We start from the raw sequence: 15,508 nt of genomic DNA, 5'->3' as shown, positions 1-15,508 counted from the left end.
CCAAACTTTACGTACTGGCCGATATATGTGCTCGAGCTGAAGAGGGGAAGAAGTACCCCGGCGAAGACGCCGGTGCGGAAACCGAATCCACAGACGAAGACGCCGTCGCCCTGGCAAAGAAGGGCCGACGCCGCAATAGGAAGCGCAAGGGCAAGACCGTGCTTGCCATCGAGGGATCCGACGACGCCGGCGCTGCCAAGAAGGCCAAGGCTGACGACCCCGGCAAGGAAGTTGCCGGGTGCGCCGCCTACCGGGCCTTGGCGGCCGCCGACAAGCCAGGAAGCTCCGACAAGCAGTACTGCAAGATCCATCGCACCAAGGGCCATGACCTCCAGAACTGCCGACAAGTTGAGCAGCTCGCAGAGAAGCAGAAGGCCGAGTATGAGAGGCGGGACAAGGAGAAGGGCCAGGATGGTGCCGAGGGATCTGGCAAGAAGCGTGGCGGCCAAGGTGGTCGCTGCGGCAAAGATAATCAACAAGAAAGGCCCGCTTGGGGCCGCGACAAGAAGCAGGAAGACAACGATCATGATGAGGACGACGAGTCCGGCGATCATGATGCGTTAATTATATATGCTACTGTAAAAGCAATATCTAGCTATTATTTGTACTACATATTAATTCTTCCAATTCTTTTGTATTGACATGCTGAAAAATAGATGAAAGCACAATGGGATAATGTGGGTCTTAGAACTTTCATTGACATTTGTGTGGAAGAAGTGAATGCCACTAACCGTGGCAAAGAATGAACATTGACACCACCTGGATATGACAATGTGGTAAGAAAGTTTTTTGAGCGCACGAGGAGAGAATATACACGAAAGCAATTCAAGAATAAGTGGGATGTGCTGAAAAAAGAGTATGCTGTTTGGAAGACATTAACCCAAAAGGCATCAGGCATTGGGTTTGATCCTATTACCAAGACCATTGCGGCTAGTGATGAATGGTGGGGAAATGAGATACTTGTATACATATGTTCATATCAATTCCATTTGTTACTTTTCTTACTTTGCCGATTCTTGCACTAATTTGTGATATGCTTATTTTCAGAGAAATGAACTTGCCGCCAAGTTTTGATTTGCACCACTAGAGGACGAGATCAAAGTGAGTGCTATATTTGATGATGTCAGTGTGACAAATGAGTATGCGAGGGCGGCACCTCCCTCATCTCAAGTTGGTGCCTCTCAAATTCACATTGATGATGATGATGGGGCAGGTTCAAGATGTGAAGTAGATGCTACTCATGTGACACTAACAAAGCTAAAGGTTGAAAGAAGAGATCATGTCTTTATTCACCTAGTGCTCCGATGGTGCAAAAGGTTGCAAAATATAGTGAGGATAGAATGCAATTTAAGCGTATTGCCGACCTTTGGGAAAAGAGGGAGACTAGCCGCAATTCGGCGACATCTGAAATGAAGGAGGATCCTGTGAGAGATGAGATTAAGGAGATGAAGGACATGGTGGTGAATGATGGAGGTAAACCTGGAAGTGAAGTGTATTTCCATGCTCTAGAACTCTTTCAGAAGAAGGAACATCGTGATGTCTTCAGTGCACTAAAGGAGGAAGATTCAAGTGTGAGGCTTGAATGGATCAACATGGCATGGGAAACATTTATGAAAAAAATTAGAACTTATTTGCTTTGTTGGGAACTCATTTGTAGTGTTGTGAACTTATTTGCTTGTCAACTCATTTGTATTGATTAACTAATTTGTACTGTTGTGAATCTACTTGGTATAAATCTTTGATCTGAATTTTGTTGTATTGTTGTGAACTTATCTGTACTGATGGTGTTGTGATTTGTTTTTTTGTGGACAAATGTTCATGATATTTGTATTGTGTTTATATCACAGATGGACATCTCTGTTCAGGAGGAAGAGGAGGAGGAACTTGATTTTTGCGTTGTTGCAATGGCATATTATCTTCTAAACAAAGCGAGGCTGCCATATGGACCTAGAAGAGCACCAATGATGATGGGATTCCAGTGGGTGGAAGAGAAGGAGAAGCAACCACAAATATTCTACTCTATGTTCAGGATGCGAAGGTCTATGTTTTACTCACTTCATGAAATTTTAGTTGAAAAGTATGGTTTAAGGTCAACTTGCAACATGACAAGCAAAGAGGCTTAGCATAGTTCTTGTGGACTTTGGGGTCACGCCAGACCACCAACAATGTTGCAGATCGATTTGAACATAGTCGGTCTACCATCAACAAAAAATTTAAGGAGGCCTTGTTGTGTGTGTACCGTATGGCCGGTGATTACATTCAACCCAAAGATCGATCTTTCACCCAAGTGCATGACTCGCTTACAAAAACAAGATTTTGGCCTCACTTCAAGGATGCCATTGGGGCAATAGATGGAACACATATTGAATGTGTTGTGCCTGCAAGTGAGCAACCCAAGTATCGCAACAGGAAAGGTTCGACAACTCAGAATGTCATGGCGATTTGCGATTTTGATATGAGATTTACGTTTGTTGTTGCTGGATGGCCTGGATCTGTTCATCACACACGTGTGCTCAATGATGCACAAGTTGAATATTCCTACTTTCCACACCTTCCAGACGGTAATAACTTGTACATGCATTCTTGTGCTCCAGTGTTTTGCGTGAACTAATTGGTTTTGGTCATCTTTATTACCAATGCAGGCAAATATTATCTTGTTGACTCTGGATATCCAAACAGAGTTGGATATCTACCACCATACAAAGGACAATGCTACCATGTACCCGATTTCCAACAGGTACCACCACGAGGAGGATATGAGACCTTCAATCATCTACATTCATCACTACGGAACGTCATCGAACGATTGTTCGTTGTTCTGAAGATGAAATGGAGAATCCTCCTCGGCATCACATGGTACAAACCTGCTACGCAAACAAAGATCACTACTGCATGCGCGTGTCTTCATAACTTCATTTGTGAGAGCAAACTAAGTGATCAACATCTTGACATGGTTGAGAGTGGATCTTATGCTCATGAGGAGAGCCTTTCTCATCACCATGCACCCATTGATGATGGTACTATGGGTTCCATCCGTGATGCTATTGCTACAAGTGTTTTCCCTTGATGGTTAGCTCTAGGGTGTATGCTTTTGTTGGGAGAACGATGTAATAATTTAGAGATCATTTTTATTCAGTACTTCTCAAGTACTCGTACTACATGAAATAGTGATGCACGTATGATATTCGTATGCGAGACAATGATCTTCCTTATGTTTGGTTATAACAAGTTTTGGTGTTTGAATGTCAAATTTATGTTCATATGGGCAACAAAATGATAAAAAATAGCGCAATATCACTTAATCTGAACAACAGTATAGTCCAAGGGCATTACAGACTTTTCACTGACCATACCACACAGAAGCTGAAAAAACAGGCACTGAAAAGAACTGGCTAGCTTATTTTCTGGAGCTTATTTCCAAAGGAGCTTCTCTTGAGCTTATTTCCACAGGAGCTTATTTCCACAGCATAACTCAAAAGAACTGGCCCTTATTTAGAGGATAGCTGGCCCATATGTCTGCCCAGCCTTGGCTCTCGAGTAGGGCGAGGTGTTAGGGTTTTTCCTGTGATAGCTTTTGCTGTGAGTTTGAGGTGATGGCAGGCTCAGGATCTCAATCTTTTTCAAACAGCGTAACCTAGGAAAGTCGGCGGAAGTAGAGGAGATGATCGAGAAGCTAAACCTCCACGATAGGGAGGAAGATGATCTCAACTTTGAAGAAGAGTTCCCTGACAAGGTCGAGAGTTCATGGCTATTGCTATGGTTCATATGGATGAACCCTTTACCTGAGGGGCCTTCTATGACTCAATGCAGATGGCTTGGAGCCTAGCGCATGGAGTAACGTTCAATGCTCTTGGTGAGAACTTATTCGTCTTGACTGTGAATTGTTTGGGAGATTGGAAGAGGGTAATGGAGGAAGGTCCACGGCTCTTCCGTGACCATGGTGTGCTCATTGAAAGTTATGACGGGTACACAAAGCTTGATGAGGTGGTGCTAGATAGACTAAAGTCTGGATCCAGATCGTTGGTCTTCCTCCTCTGTACGAACATGTGATTAGATCCCTGCCAAAGAAGGTTGGAAAAGTGGATAGTTTGATGGTTAACCCTAGATGGGGAGATGGGAGGATTGTCCGGGTTCATGGCCCTACAAGAAGTAAACGAACCTCTATCATGTTTATCACAAAGGGCAAGAAAAAAGTCTACTACTCAGTTTTGTACCAGAAGAGAGCATGTAAACAAAAAGTACAATCCCAATACAATGGAGTGGGGTGAATGGATGTCAGTTCTTAGTCTTGGTACGCAAGGTTAAAGGGGGCTGGGTGGTTCCGGCACCCAGCGTGGAGGCAAAACTGAAGGTCGTGGCCGTGGTTGACGTGGTACAAGGGATGATCTGAATGATACTGCTACAAGTCCATTTAGAAACACTACTAGTTCCTTCAGTGATAAGTTTGCAAGCAGGAAACGGCTAAATTATGAAGTGGTGGTGCTGGACCTGAAGCTGAACCTAGGTGATAAGCCGAAAGCTAATGCTCTATTGGGTGTCGAGGGAGGGAATGCCATGGAGCTCCAGAACAACACCAATTTGATAGATGGTGAAGAGGAAGCGAGGAGTCTACTTCACATGATTCCAAGAGGTAAAAAACAGATGATACAATTGTGATGGATGGCAACCATAGATTATCAGCGAGTCCCGAGTTGGGTCTCAGTGAAGGAAATATGCCCTAGAGGCAATAATAAAGTTGTTATTTTATATTTCCTTATTCATGGTAAAGTTTTATCATTCATGCTAGAATTGTATTGATCGGAAACTTAAATACACGTGTAAATACATAACCAAGTACCGTGTCCCTAGTAAGCCTCTACTAGACTAGTTCGTTGATCAAAGATGGTTAAGGTTTCCTAACCATAGACATGTGTTGTCATTTTATAACGGGATCACATCATTAGGAGAATGATGTGATGGACAAGACCCATCCGTTAGCTTAGCATATTGATGCTAGGGAACGTAGTAATTTCAAAAAAATTCCTACGCACACACAAGATCATGGTGATGCATAGCAACGAGAGGGGAGAGTGTCGTCCACGTACCCTCGTAGACCGTAAGAGGAAGCGTTATGAGAACGCGGTTGATGTAGTCGTACGTCTTCACGATCCGACCGATCCAAGTACCGAACGTACGACACCTCCAAGTTCAGCACACATTCAGCTCGATGGCGTCCCACGAACTCCGATCTAGCAGAGCTTCGCGGGAGAGTTCCGTCAGCATGACGGCGTGATGATGTTGCTACCAACACAGGGCTTCGCCTAAGCACCGCTACGATATGATCGAGGAGGATTATGGTGGAGGGGGGCACCGCACACGGCTTGGAACAATCAGCTTGTGTGTCCTAGGGTGCCCCCTGCCCCCGTATATAAAGGAGCAAGGGGGAGGCCGGCCGGCCCTTGGGGCGCGCCAAGGAGGGGGGAGTCCTCCTCCTAGTAGGAGTAGTACTCCCCTTTCCTAGTCCAACTAGGAAGAGGGAAGGAGGAAGGAAAGAGAGGGAGAGGGAGAGGGAAAGAGGGGTCGAGTCCCCCTCCCCTAGTCCAATTCGGACTCCTCATGGGAGGGGGCGCGCCACCTCCTGGGCTGCTGCCCTCTCTCTCCCCTCAGGCCCACTAAGGCCCAATACTTCCCCGGGGGGTTCCGGTAACCCCTCCGGCACTCCGGTTTTCTCCGAAACCACCCGGAACACTTCCGGTGTCCGAATATAGCCATCCAATATATCAATCTTTACGTCTCAACCATTTCGAGACTCCTCGTCATGTCCGTGGTCATATCCGGGACTCCGAACTACCTTCGGTACATCAAAACACATAAACTCATAATACCGATCGTCACCGAATGTTAAGCGTGCGGACCCTACGGGTTCGAGAACTATGTAGACATGACCGAGACTCGTTTCCGGTCAATAACCAATAGCGGAACCTGGATGCTCATATTGGCTCCTACATATTCTACGAAGATCTTTATCGGTCAAACCGCATAACAACATGCGTTGTTCCCTTTGTCATCGGTATGTTACTTGCCCAAGATTCGATCATCGGTATTTCAATACCTAGTTCAATCTCGTTACCGTCAAGTCTCTTTACTCGTTCCGTAATACATCATCCCGCAACTAACTCATTAGTTGCATTGCTTGCAAGGCTTATAGTGATGTGCATTACCGAGAGGGCCCAGAGATACCTCTCCGACAATTGGAGTGACAAATCCTAATCTCGATCTATGCCAACCCAACAATTACCTTCGGAGACACCTGTAGAGCACCTTTATAATCACCCAGTTACGTTGTGACGTTTGGTAGCACACAAAGTGTTCTTCTGGTATTCGGGAGTTGCATAATCTCATAGTCATAGGAACATGTATAAGTCATGAAGAAAGCAATAGCAATACACTAAACGGTCAAATGCTAAGCTAACAGAATGGGTCAAGTCAATCAAATCATTCTCTAATGATGTGATCCCATTAATCAAATGACAACTCATGTCTATGGCTAGGAAACTTAACCATCTTTGATTCAACGAGCTAGTCAAGTAGAGGCATACTAGTGACACTTAGTTTGTCTATATATTCACACATGTACTAAGTTTCCGGTAAATACAATTCTAGCATGAATAATAAACATTTATCATGATATAAGGAAATATAAATAACAACTTTATTATTGCCTCTAGGGCATATTTCCTTCAGTCTCCCACTTGCACTAGAGTCAATAATCTAGATTACATAGTAATGATTCTAACACCCATGGAGTCTTGGTGCTGATCATGTTTTGCTCGTGAGAGAGGCTTAGTCAACGGGTCTGCAACATTCAGATCCGTATGTATCTTGCAAATCTCTATGTCTCCCTCCTTGACTTGGTCGCGGATGGAATTGAAGCGTCTCTTGATGTGCTTGGTTCTCTTGTGAAATCTGGATTCCTTTGCCAAGGCAATTGCACCAGTATTGTCACAAAAGATTTTCATTGGACCCGATGCACTAGGTATGACACCTAGATCGGATATGAACTCCTTCATCCAGACTCTTTCATTTGCTGCTTCTGAAGCAGCTATGTACTCCACTTCACACGTAGATCCCGCCACGACGCTTTGCTTAGAACTGCACCAACTGACAGCTCCATCGTTCAATATAAATACGTATCCGGTTTGTGACTTAGAGTCATCCGGATCAGTGTCAATGCTTGCATCGACGTAACCATTTACGACGAGCTCTTTGTCACCTCCATAAACGAGAAACATATCCTTAGTCCTTTTCAGGTATTTCAGGATCTTCTTGACCGCTGTCCAGTGATCCACTCCTGGATTACTTTGGTACCTCCCTGCTAAACTAATAGCAAGGCACACATTAGGTCTGGTACACAACATTACATACATGATAGAGCCTATGGCTGAAGCATAGGGAACATCTTTCATTTTCTCTATCTTCTGTAGTGGTCGGGCATTGAGTCTGACTCAACTTCACACCTTGTAACACAGGCAAGAACCCTTTCTTTGCTTGATCCATTTTGAACTTCTTCAAAACTTTATCAAGGTATGTGCTTTGTGAAAGTCCAATTAAGCGTCTTGATCTATCTCTATAGATCTTGATGCCTAATATATAAGCAGCTTCACCGAGGTCTTTCATTGAAAAACTCTTATTCAAGTATCCTTTTATGCTATCCATAAATTCTATATCATTTCCAATCAACAATATGTCATCCATATATAATATTAGAAATGCTACAGAGCTCCCACTCACTTTCTTGTAAATACATGCTTCTCCAAAAGTCTGTATAAAACCATATGCTTTGATCACACTATCAAAACGTTTATTCCAACTCCGAGATGCTTGCACCAGTCCATATATGGATCGCTGGAGCTTACGCACTTTGTTAGCATCTTTTGGATCGATAAAACCTTCAGGTTGCATCATATACAACTCTTCTTCCAGAAATCCATTCAGGAACGCAGTCTTTACATCCATTTGCCAAATTTCATAATCATAAAATGCAGCAATTGCTAACATGATTCGGACGGACTTAAGCATCGCTACGGGTGAGAAAGTCTCATCGTAGTCAACTCCTTGAACTTGTCGAAAACCTTCCGCAACAAGTCGAGCTTTGTAGACAGTAACATTACCGTCAGCGTCAGTCTTCTTCTTGAAGATCCATTTATTCTCGATGGCTTGCCGATCATCGGGCAAGTCAACCAAAGTCCACACTTTGTTCTCATACATAGATCCCATCTCAGATTTCATGGGCTCAAGCCATTTTGCGGAATCTGGGCTCATCATCGCTTCCTCATAGTTTGTAGGTTTGTCATGGTCTAGTAACATGACCTCCAGAACAGGATTACCGTACCACTCTGGTGTGGATCTTACTCTGGTTGACCTACGAGGTTCAGTAGTAACTTGATCTGAAGTTACATGATCATCATCATTAGCTTCCTCACTAATTGGTGTAGGAATCACAGGAACAGATTTCTGTGATGAACCACTTTCCAATAAGGGAGCAGGTACTGTTAACTCATCAAGTTCTACTTTCCTCCCACTCACTTCTTTCGAGAGAAACTCCTTCTCTAGAAAGGATCCATTCTTAGCAACGAATGTCTTGCCTTCGGATCTGTGATAGAAGGTGTACCCAACAGTCTCCTTTGGGTAACCTATGAAGACACATTTCTCCGATTTGGGTTCGAGCTTATCAGGTTGAAGCTTTTTCACATAAGCATCGCAACCCCAAACTTTAAGAAACGACAACTTTGGTTTCCTGCCAAACCACAGTTCATAAGGCGTCGTCTCAACGGATTTAGATGGTGCCCTATTTAACGTGAATGCAGCCGTCTCTAAAGCATAACCCCAAAACGATAGCGGTAAATCAGTAAGAGACATCATAAATCGCACCATATCTAGTAAAGTACGATTACGATGTTCGGACACACCATTACGCTATGGTGTTCCGGGTGGCGTGAGTTGCGAAACTATTCCGCATTGTTTCAAATGAAGACCAAACTCGTAACTCAAATATTCTCCTCCACGATCAGATCGTAGAAACTTTATTTTCTTGTTACGATGATTTTCCACTTCACTCTGAAATTCTTTGAACTTTTCAAATGTTTCAGGCCTATGTTTCATCAAGTAGATATACCCATATCAGCTCAAATCATCTGTGAAGGTGAGAAAATAACGATACCCGCCGCGAGCCTCAACATTCATCGGACCACATACATTGGTATGTATGATTTCCAACAAATCTGTTGCTCGCTCCATAGTTCCGGAGAACGGCATTTTAGTCATCTTGCCCATGAGGCATGGTTCGCAAGTACCAAGTGATTCATAATCAAGTGATTCCAAAAGTCCATCAGAATGGAGTTTCTTCATGCGCTTTACACCAATATGACCTAAACGGCAGTGCCACAAATAAGTTGCACTATCATTATCAACTCTGCGTCTTTTGGCTTCAATATTATGAATATGTGTATCACTACTATCGAGATTCATAAAAAATAGACCACTCTTCAAGGGTGCATGACCATAAAATATATTACTCATATAAATAGAACAACCATTATTCTCAGATTTAAATGAATAACCGTGTCGCATCAAACAAGATCCAGATATAATGTTCATGCTCAACGCTGGCACCAAATAACAATTATTCAGGTCTAAAACTAATCCCAAAGGTAGATGTAGAGGTAGCGTGCCGACCGCGATCACATCGACTTTGGAACCATTTCCCACGCGCATCGTCACCTCGTCCTTAGCCAATCTTTGCTTAATCCGTAGTCCCTGTTTCGAGTTGCAAATATTAGAACAGAACCAGTATCAAATACCCAGGTGCTACTGCGAGCATTAGTAAGGTTCACATCAATAAAATGTATATCACATATACCTTTGTTCACCTTGCCATCCTTCTTTTCCGCCAAATACTTGGGGCAGTTCCGCTTCCCGTGACTAGTCCCTTTGTAGTAGAAGCACTCAGTCTCAGGCTTAGGTCCAGACTTGGGCTTCTTCACTTGAGCAACAACTTGCTTGCCGTTCTTCTTGAAGTTCCCCTTCTTCCCTCTACCTTTTTTTGAAACTGGTGGTCTTGTTGACCATCAACACTTGATGCTCCTTCTTAATTTCTACCTCCGCAGCCTTTAGCATCGCGAAGAGCTCGGGAATTTTCTTATCCATCCTTGCATATTATAGTTCATCACAAAGCTCTTGTAGCTTGGTGGCAGTGATTGAAGAATTCTGTCAATGACACTATCATCCGGAAGATTAACTCCTAGTTGAATCAAGTGATTGTTATACCCAGACATTTTGAGTATATGCTCACTGACAGAACTATTCTCCTCCATCTTGCAGCTGTAGAACTTATTGGACACTTCATATATCTCAATCCGGGCATTTGCTTGAAATATTAACTTCAACTCCCGGAACATCTCATATGCTCCATGACGTTCAAAACGTCGTTGAAGTCCCGGTTCTAAGCCGTAAAGCATGGCACACTGAACTATCGAGTAGTCATCAGCTTTGCTCTGCCAGACGTTCATAACATCTGGCGTTGCTCCTGTAGCGGGTTTGGCACCCAGCGGTGCTTCCAGGACGTAATTCTTCTATGCAGCAATGAGGATAATCCTCAAGTTACGGACCTAGTCCGTGTAATTGCTACCATCATCTTTCAACTTTGCTTTCTCAAGGAACGCATTAAAATTCAACGGAACAACAGCACGAGCCATCTATCTACAACAACATAGACATGCAAAATACTATCAGGTACTAAGTTCATGATATATTAAAGTTCAATTAATCATATTACTTAAGAACTCCCACTTAGACAGACATCCCTCTAATCATCTAAGTGATCACGTGATCCATATCAACTAAACCATGTCCGATCATCACGTGAGATGGAGTAGTTTTCAATGGTGAACATCACTATGTTGATCATATCTACTATATGATTCACGCTCGACCTTTCGGTCTCAATGTTCCGAGGCCATATCTGTATATGCTAGGCTCGTCAAGTTTAACCAAGTATTCTGCGTGTGCAAAACTGGCTTGCACCCGTTGTATGTGAATGTGGAGCTTATCACACCCGATCATCACGTGGTGTCTCGGCACGATGAACTTTCGCAACGGTGCATACTCAGGGAGAACACTTATACCTTGAAATTTAGTGAGAGATCATCTTATAATGCTACCGCCGAACTAAGCAAAATAAGATGCATAAAAGATAAACATCACATGCAATCAATATAAGTGATATGATATGGCCATCATCATCTTGTGCCTTTGATCACCATCTCCAAAGCACCGTCATGATCACCATCGTCATAGGCACAACACCTTGATCTCCATCGTAGCATCGTTGTCGTTTCACCAACTATTGCTTCTACGACTATCGCTACCGCTTAGTGATAAAGTAAAGCAATTACATGGCGATTGCATTTCATACAATAAAGCGACAACAATATGGCTCCTGCTAGTTGCCGATAACTCGGTTACAAAACATGATCATCTCATACAATAAAATTTAGCATCATATCTTGACCATATCACATCACAGCATGCCCTGCAAAAACAAGTTAGACGTCCTCTACTTTGTTGTTGCAAGTTTTACGTGGCTGCTACGGGCTGAGCAAGAACCGTTCTTACCTATGCATCAAAACCACAACGATATTTCGTCAAGTATGTGTTGTTTTAACCTTCTCAAGGACTGGGCGTAGCCATACTCGATTCAACTAAAGTTGGAGAAACTGACACCCGCCAGCCATCTATGTGCGAAGCACGTTGAATGTCGGTCCGAGCCGCTTCATCCAACAATACCGCCGAATCAAAGTATGACATGCTGGTAAGCAGTATGACTTGTATCGCTCACAACTCACTTGTGTTCTACTCATGGATATAACATCTACGCATAAACCTGGCTCTGATACCACTGTTAGGGAACGTAGTAATTTCAAAAAAATTCCTACGCACACATAAGATCATGGTGATGCATAGCAACGAGAGGGGAGAGTGTCGTCCACGTACCCTCGTAGACCGTAAGCGGAAGCGTTATGAGAACGCGGTTGATGTAGTCGTACGTCTTCACGATCCGGCCGATCCAAGGGCCGAACGTACGGCACCTCCGAGTTCAGCACACGTTCATCTCGATGACGTCCCACGAACTCCGATCCAGCAGAGCTTCACGGGAGAGTTCCGTCAGCACGACGGCGTGATGACGGTGATGATGTTGCTACCGACGCAGGGCTTTGCCTAAGCACCACTACGATATGATCGAGGTGGATTATGGTGGAGGAGGGCACTGCACACGGCTTGGAACAATCAACTTGTGTGTCCTAGGGTGCCCCCCTGCCCCCGTATATAAAGGAGCAAGGGGGAGGCCGGCCGGCCCTTGTGGCGCGCCAAGGAGGGGGGAGTCCTCCTCCTAGTAGGAGTAGGACTCCCCTTTCCTAGTCCAACTAGGAAGAGGGAAGGGGGAAGGAAAGAGAGGGAAAGAGGGGCCGCGCCCCCTCCCCTAGTCCAATTCGGACTCCTCATGGGAGGGGGCACGCCACCTCCTGGGCTGCTGCCCTCTCTCTCCCCTCAGGCCCACTAAGGCCCAATACTTCCCCAGGGGGTTTCGGTAACCCCTCCGGCACTCCGGTTTTCTCCGAAACCACCCGGAACACTTCCGGTGTCCGAATATAGCCGTCCAATATATCAATCTTTACGCCTCAACCATTTCGAGACTCCTCGTCATGTCCGTGATCATATCCGGGACTCCGAACTACCTTCAGCACATCAAACATATAAACTCATAATACCGATCGTCACCGAACGTTAAGCGTGCGGACCCTACGGGTTCGAGAACTATGTAGACATGACGGAGACTCGTTTCTGGTCAATAACCAATAGCGGAACCTAGATGCTCATATTGGCTCCTACATATTCTACGAAGATCTTTATTGGTCAAACCGCATAACAACATACGTTGTTCCCTTTGTCATCTGTATGTTACTTGCCTGGGATTCGATCGTCAGTATTTCAATACCTAGTTCAATCTCGTTACCGGCAAGTCTCTTTACTCGTTCCGTAATACATCATCCCGCAACTAACTCATTAGTTGCATTGCTTGCAAGGCTTATAGTGATGTGCATTACCGAGAGGGCCCAGAGATACCTCTCCGACAATCGGAGTGAAAAATCCTAATCTCGATCTATGCCAACCCAACAAGTACCTTCGGAGACACCTGTAGAGCACCTTTATAATCACCCAGTTACGTTGTGACGTTTGGTAGCACACAAAGTGTTCTTCCGGTATTCGGGAGTTGCATAATCTCATAGTCATAGGAACATGTATAAGTCATGAAGAAAGCAATAGCAATACACTAAACGATCAAATGCTAAGCTAACGGAATGGGTCAAGTCAATCACATCATTCTCGAATGATGTGATCCCGTTAATAAAATGATAACCCATGTCTATGGCTAGGAAACGTAACCATCTTTGATTCAATGAGCTAGTCAAGTAGAGGCATACTAGTGACACTTAGTTTGTCTATATATTCACACATGTACTAAGTTTCCGGTTAATACAATTCTAGCATGAATAATAAACATTTATCATGATATAAGAAAATATAAACAACAACTTTATTATTGCCTCGAGGGCATATTTCCTTCAATTGATCGTTCAGTTTTATTGCTATTGCTTTCTTGATGACAAATACATAGTCCTTCGACTATGAGGTTATGCAACTCCCGAATACCGAAGGAATACCTTGTGTGCTAACAAACATCACAATGTAACTGGGTGATCATAAAGATGCTCTACAGGTATCTCCGAAGGTGTTTGTTGATTTGGCATAGACCGAGATTAGGATTTGTCACTCCGAGTATCGGAGAGGTATCTCTGGGCCCTCTCGGTAATACACATCATAAGCTTGCAAGCAAATAACTAAGGAGTTAGTTACAAGGTGATGTATTACGGAACGAGTAAAGAGACTTGCCGATAACGAGATTGAACTAGGTATGAAGATACCGACGATCGAATCTCGGGCAAGTAACATACCGATGGACAAAGGGAATTACGTATGTTGTCATAACGGTTCGGCCGATAAAGATCTTCGTAGAATATGTAGGATCCAATATGAGGATCTAGGTTCCGCTATTGGTTATTGACCAGAGAGGTGTGTCGGTCATGTCTACATAGTTCTCGAACCCGTAGGGTCCACACACTTAATGTTCGTTTACGATATAGTGTTATATGATTTGGTGACCGAATGTTGTTAGGAGTCCCGGATGAGATCACGGACATGACGAGGAGTCTTGAAATGGTCGAGAGGTAAAGATTGATATATAGGACGATGGTATTCGGACACCGGATTAGTTTCGGAGTGCACCGGGTAGTCATCGGGTCACCGGAAGGGGTTCCGGACACCACTGGTAAGTGTATGGGCTTAATGGGCCAAAGGAGGGGACAGACCAGCCCACTGGGGGGCTTGTGCGCCCCTCTACATGGCTGGCTGGCCCTCGAGGAAGGAAAGGGGAGGGGTGGCCCCATCCTGCCTTTCCCTCCTCAGGAGAGAAAGGAAAGGGGGGGGGGACCTCCTCCTTCCTTCCTCCCACACTCAAATAAGGAAAGGTGGGCGCCACTTGGGGAGGACCCCAAGTAGGATTCGGCCTACTTGGGGCGCCTCCTTGGCTGCTCCTCCCTCCCCCCACCTAATATGTGGGAGGGGGGCGCCACACATAACCACGACAATTGTTTAGCTGTGTGCGGTGCCCCCCTCCACCGTTTACACCCCCGGTCATATTTACGTAGTGCTTAGGCGAAGCCCTGCGGAGATAGCATCACCATCACCGTCACCACGCCGTCGTGCTGGCGGAACTCATCCACTATCTCGTCGTCTTCCTGGATCAAAAAGGCGAGGACGCCACCGAGCTGAATGTGTGTTGAACGCGGAGGTGCCGTACGTTCAGTACTTGATCGGTTGGAGCGCGAAGAAATTCGACTACATCAACCGCGTTACTAAACGCTTCCGCTTACGGTCTATGAGGGTACGTAGACACACTCTCCCCCTCTTGTTGCTATGCATCTCCATGGATAGGTCTTGCGTGTGTGTAGAATTTTTTTTGTTTTCCATGCAACGTTTCCCTACTCTCAGACCGGTCGCAATGAAACTATTATGTTAGAACTATCACGGGGAAGACCGCGGCGGTTCGAGTGCTCTCGGAGATCCAAGGGTGGGTGAGATCAGATGTATTGTTTTTGTCTAAAACACATCTAAATAGAGGTACCGAGGAGGTTTGACTTTGAGAGGATGGAGGTGGCAGAAAGTGATGGCAGAAGTGGAGGGCTTGTGATTTCTGGAACACTAGTTTGGGTGTTCTTCAACCGAGGTTCAACCAAATTCATTGGCATCCGCATCAAGGAATCTTGTGAGGCAGGTTGGCCTTTTACGGGTATATATGGTGAACCTAGTGGTGAAATAAAGCACTTGACTTGGGACTATGTTCAATGACTTC

The sequence above is a fragment of the Triticum aestivum genome, chromosome 2D (genome assembly GCF_018294505.1).
Source record: "Triticum aestivum cultivar Chinese Spring chromosome 2D, IWGSC CS RefSeq v2.1, whole genome shotgun sequence".
Lineage (NCBI taxonomy): Eukaryota > Viridiplantae > Streptophyta > Magnoliopsida > Poales > Poaceae > Triticum > Triticum aestivum.
Note: the sequence above shows the minus strand (reverse complement) of the source record.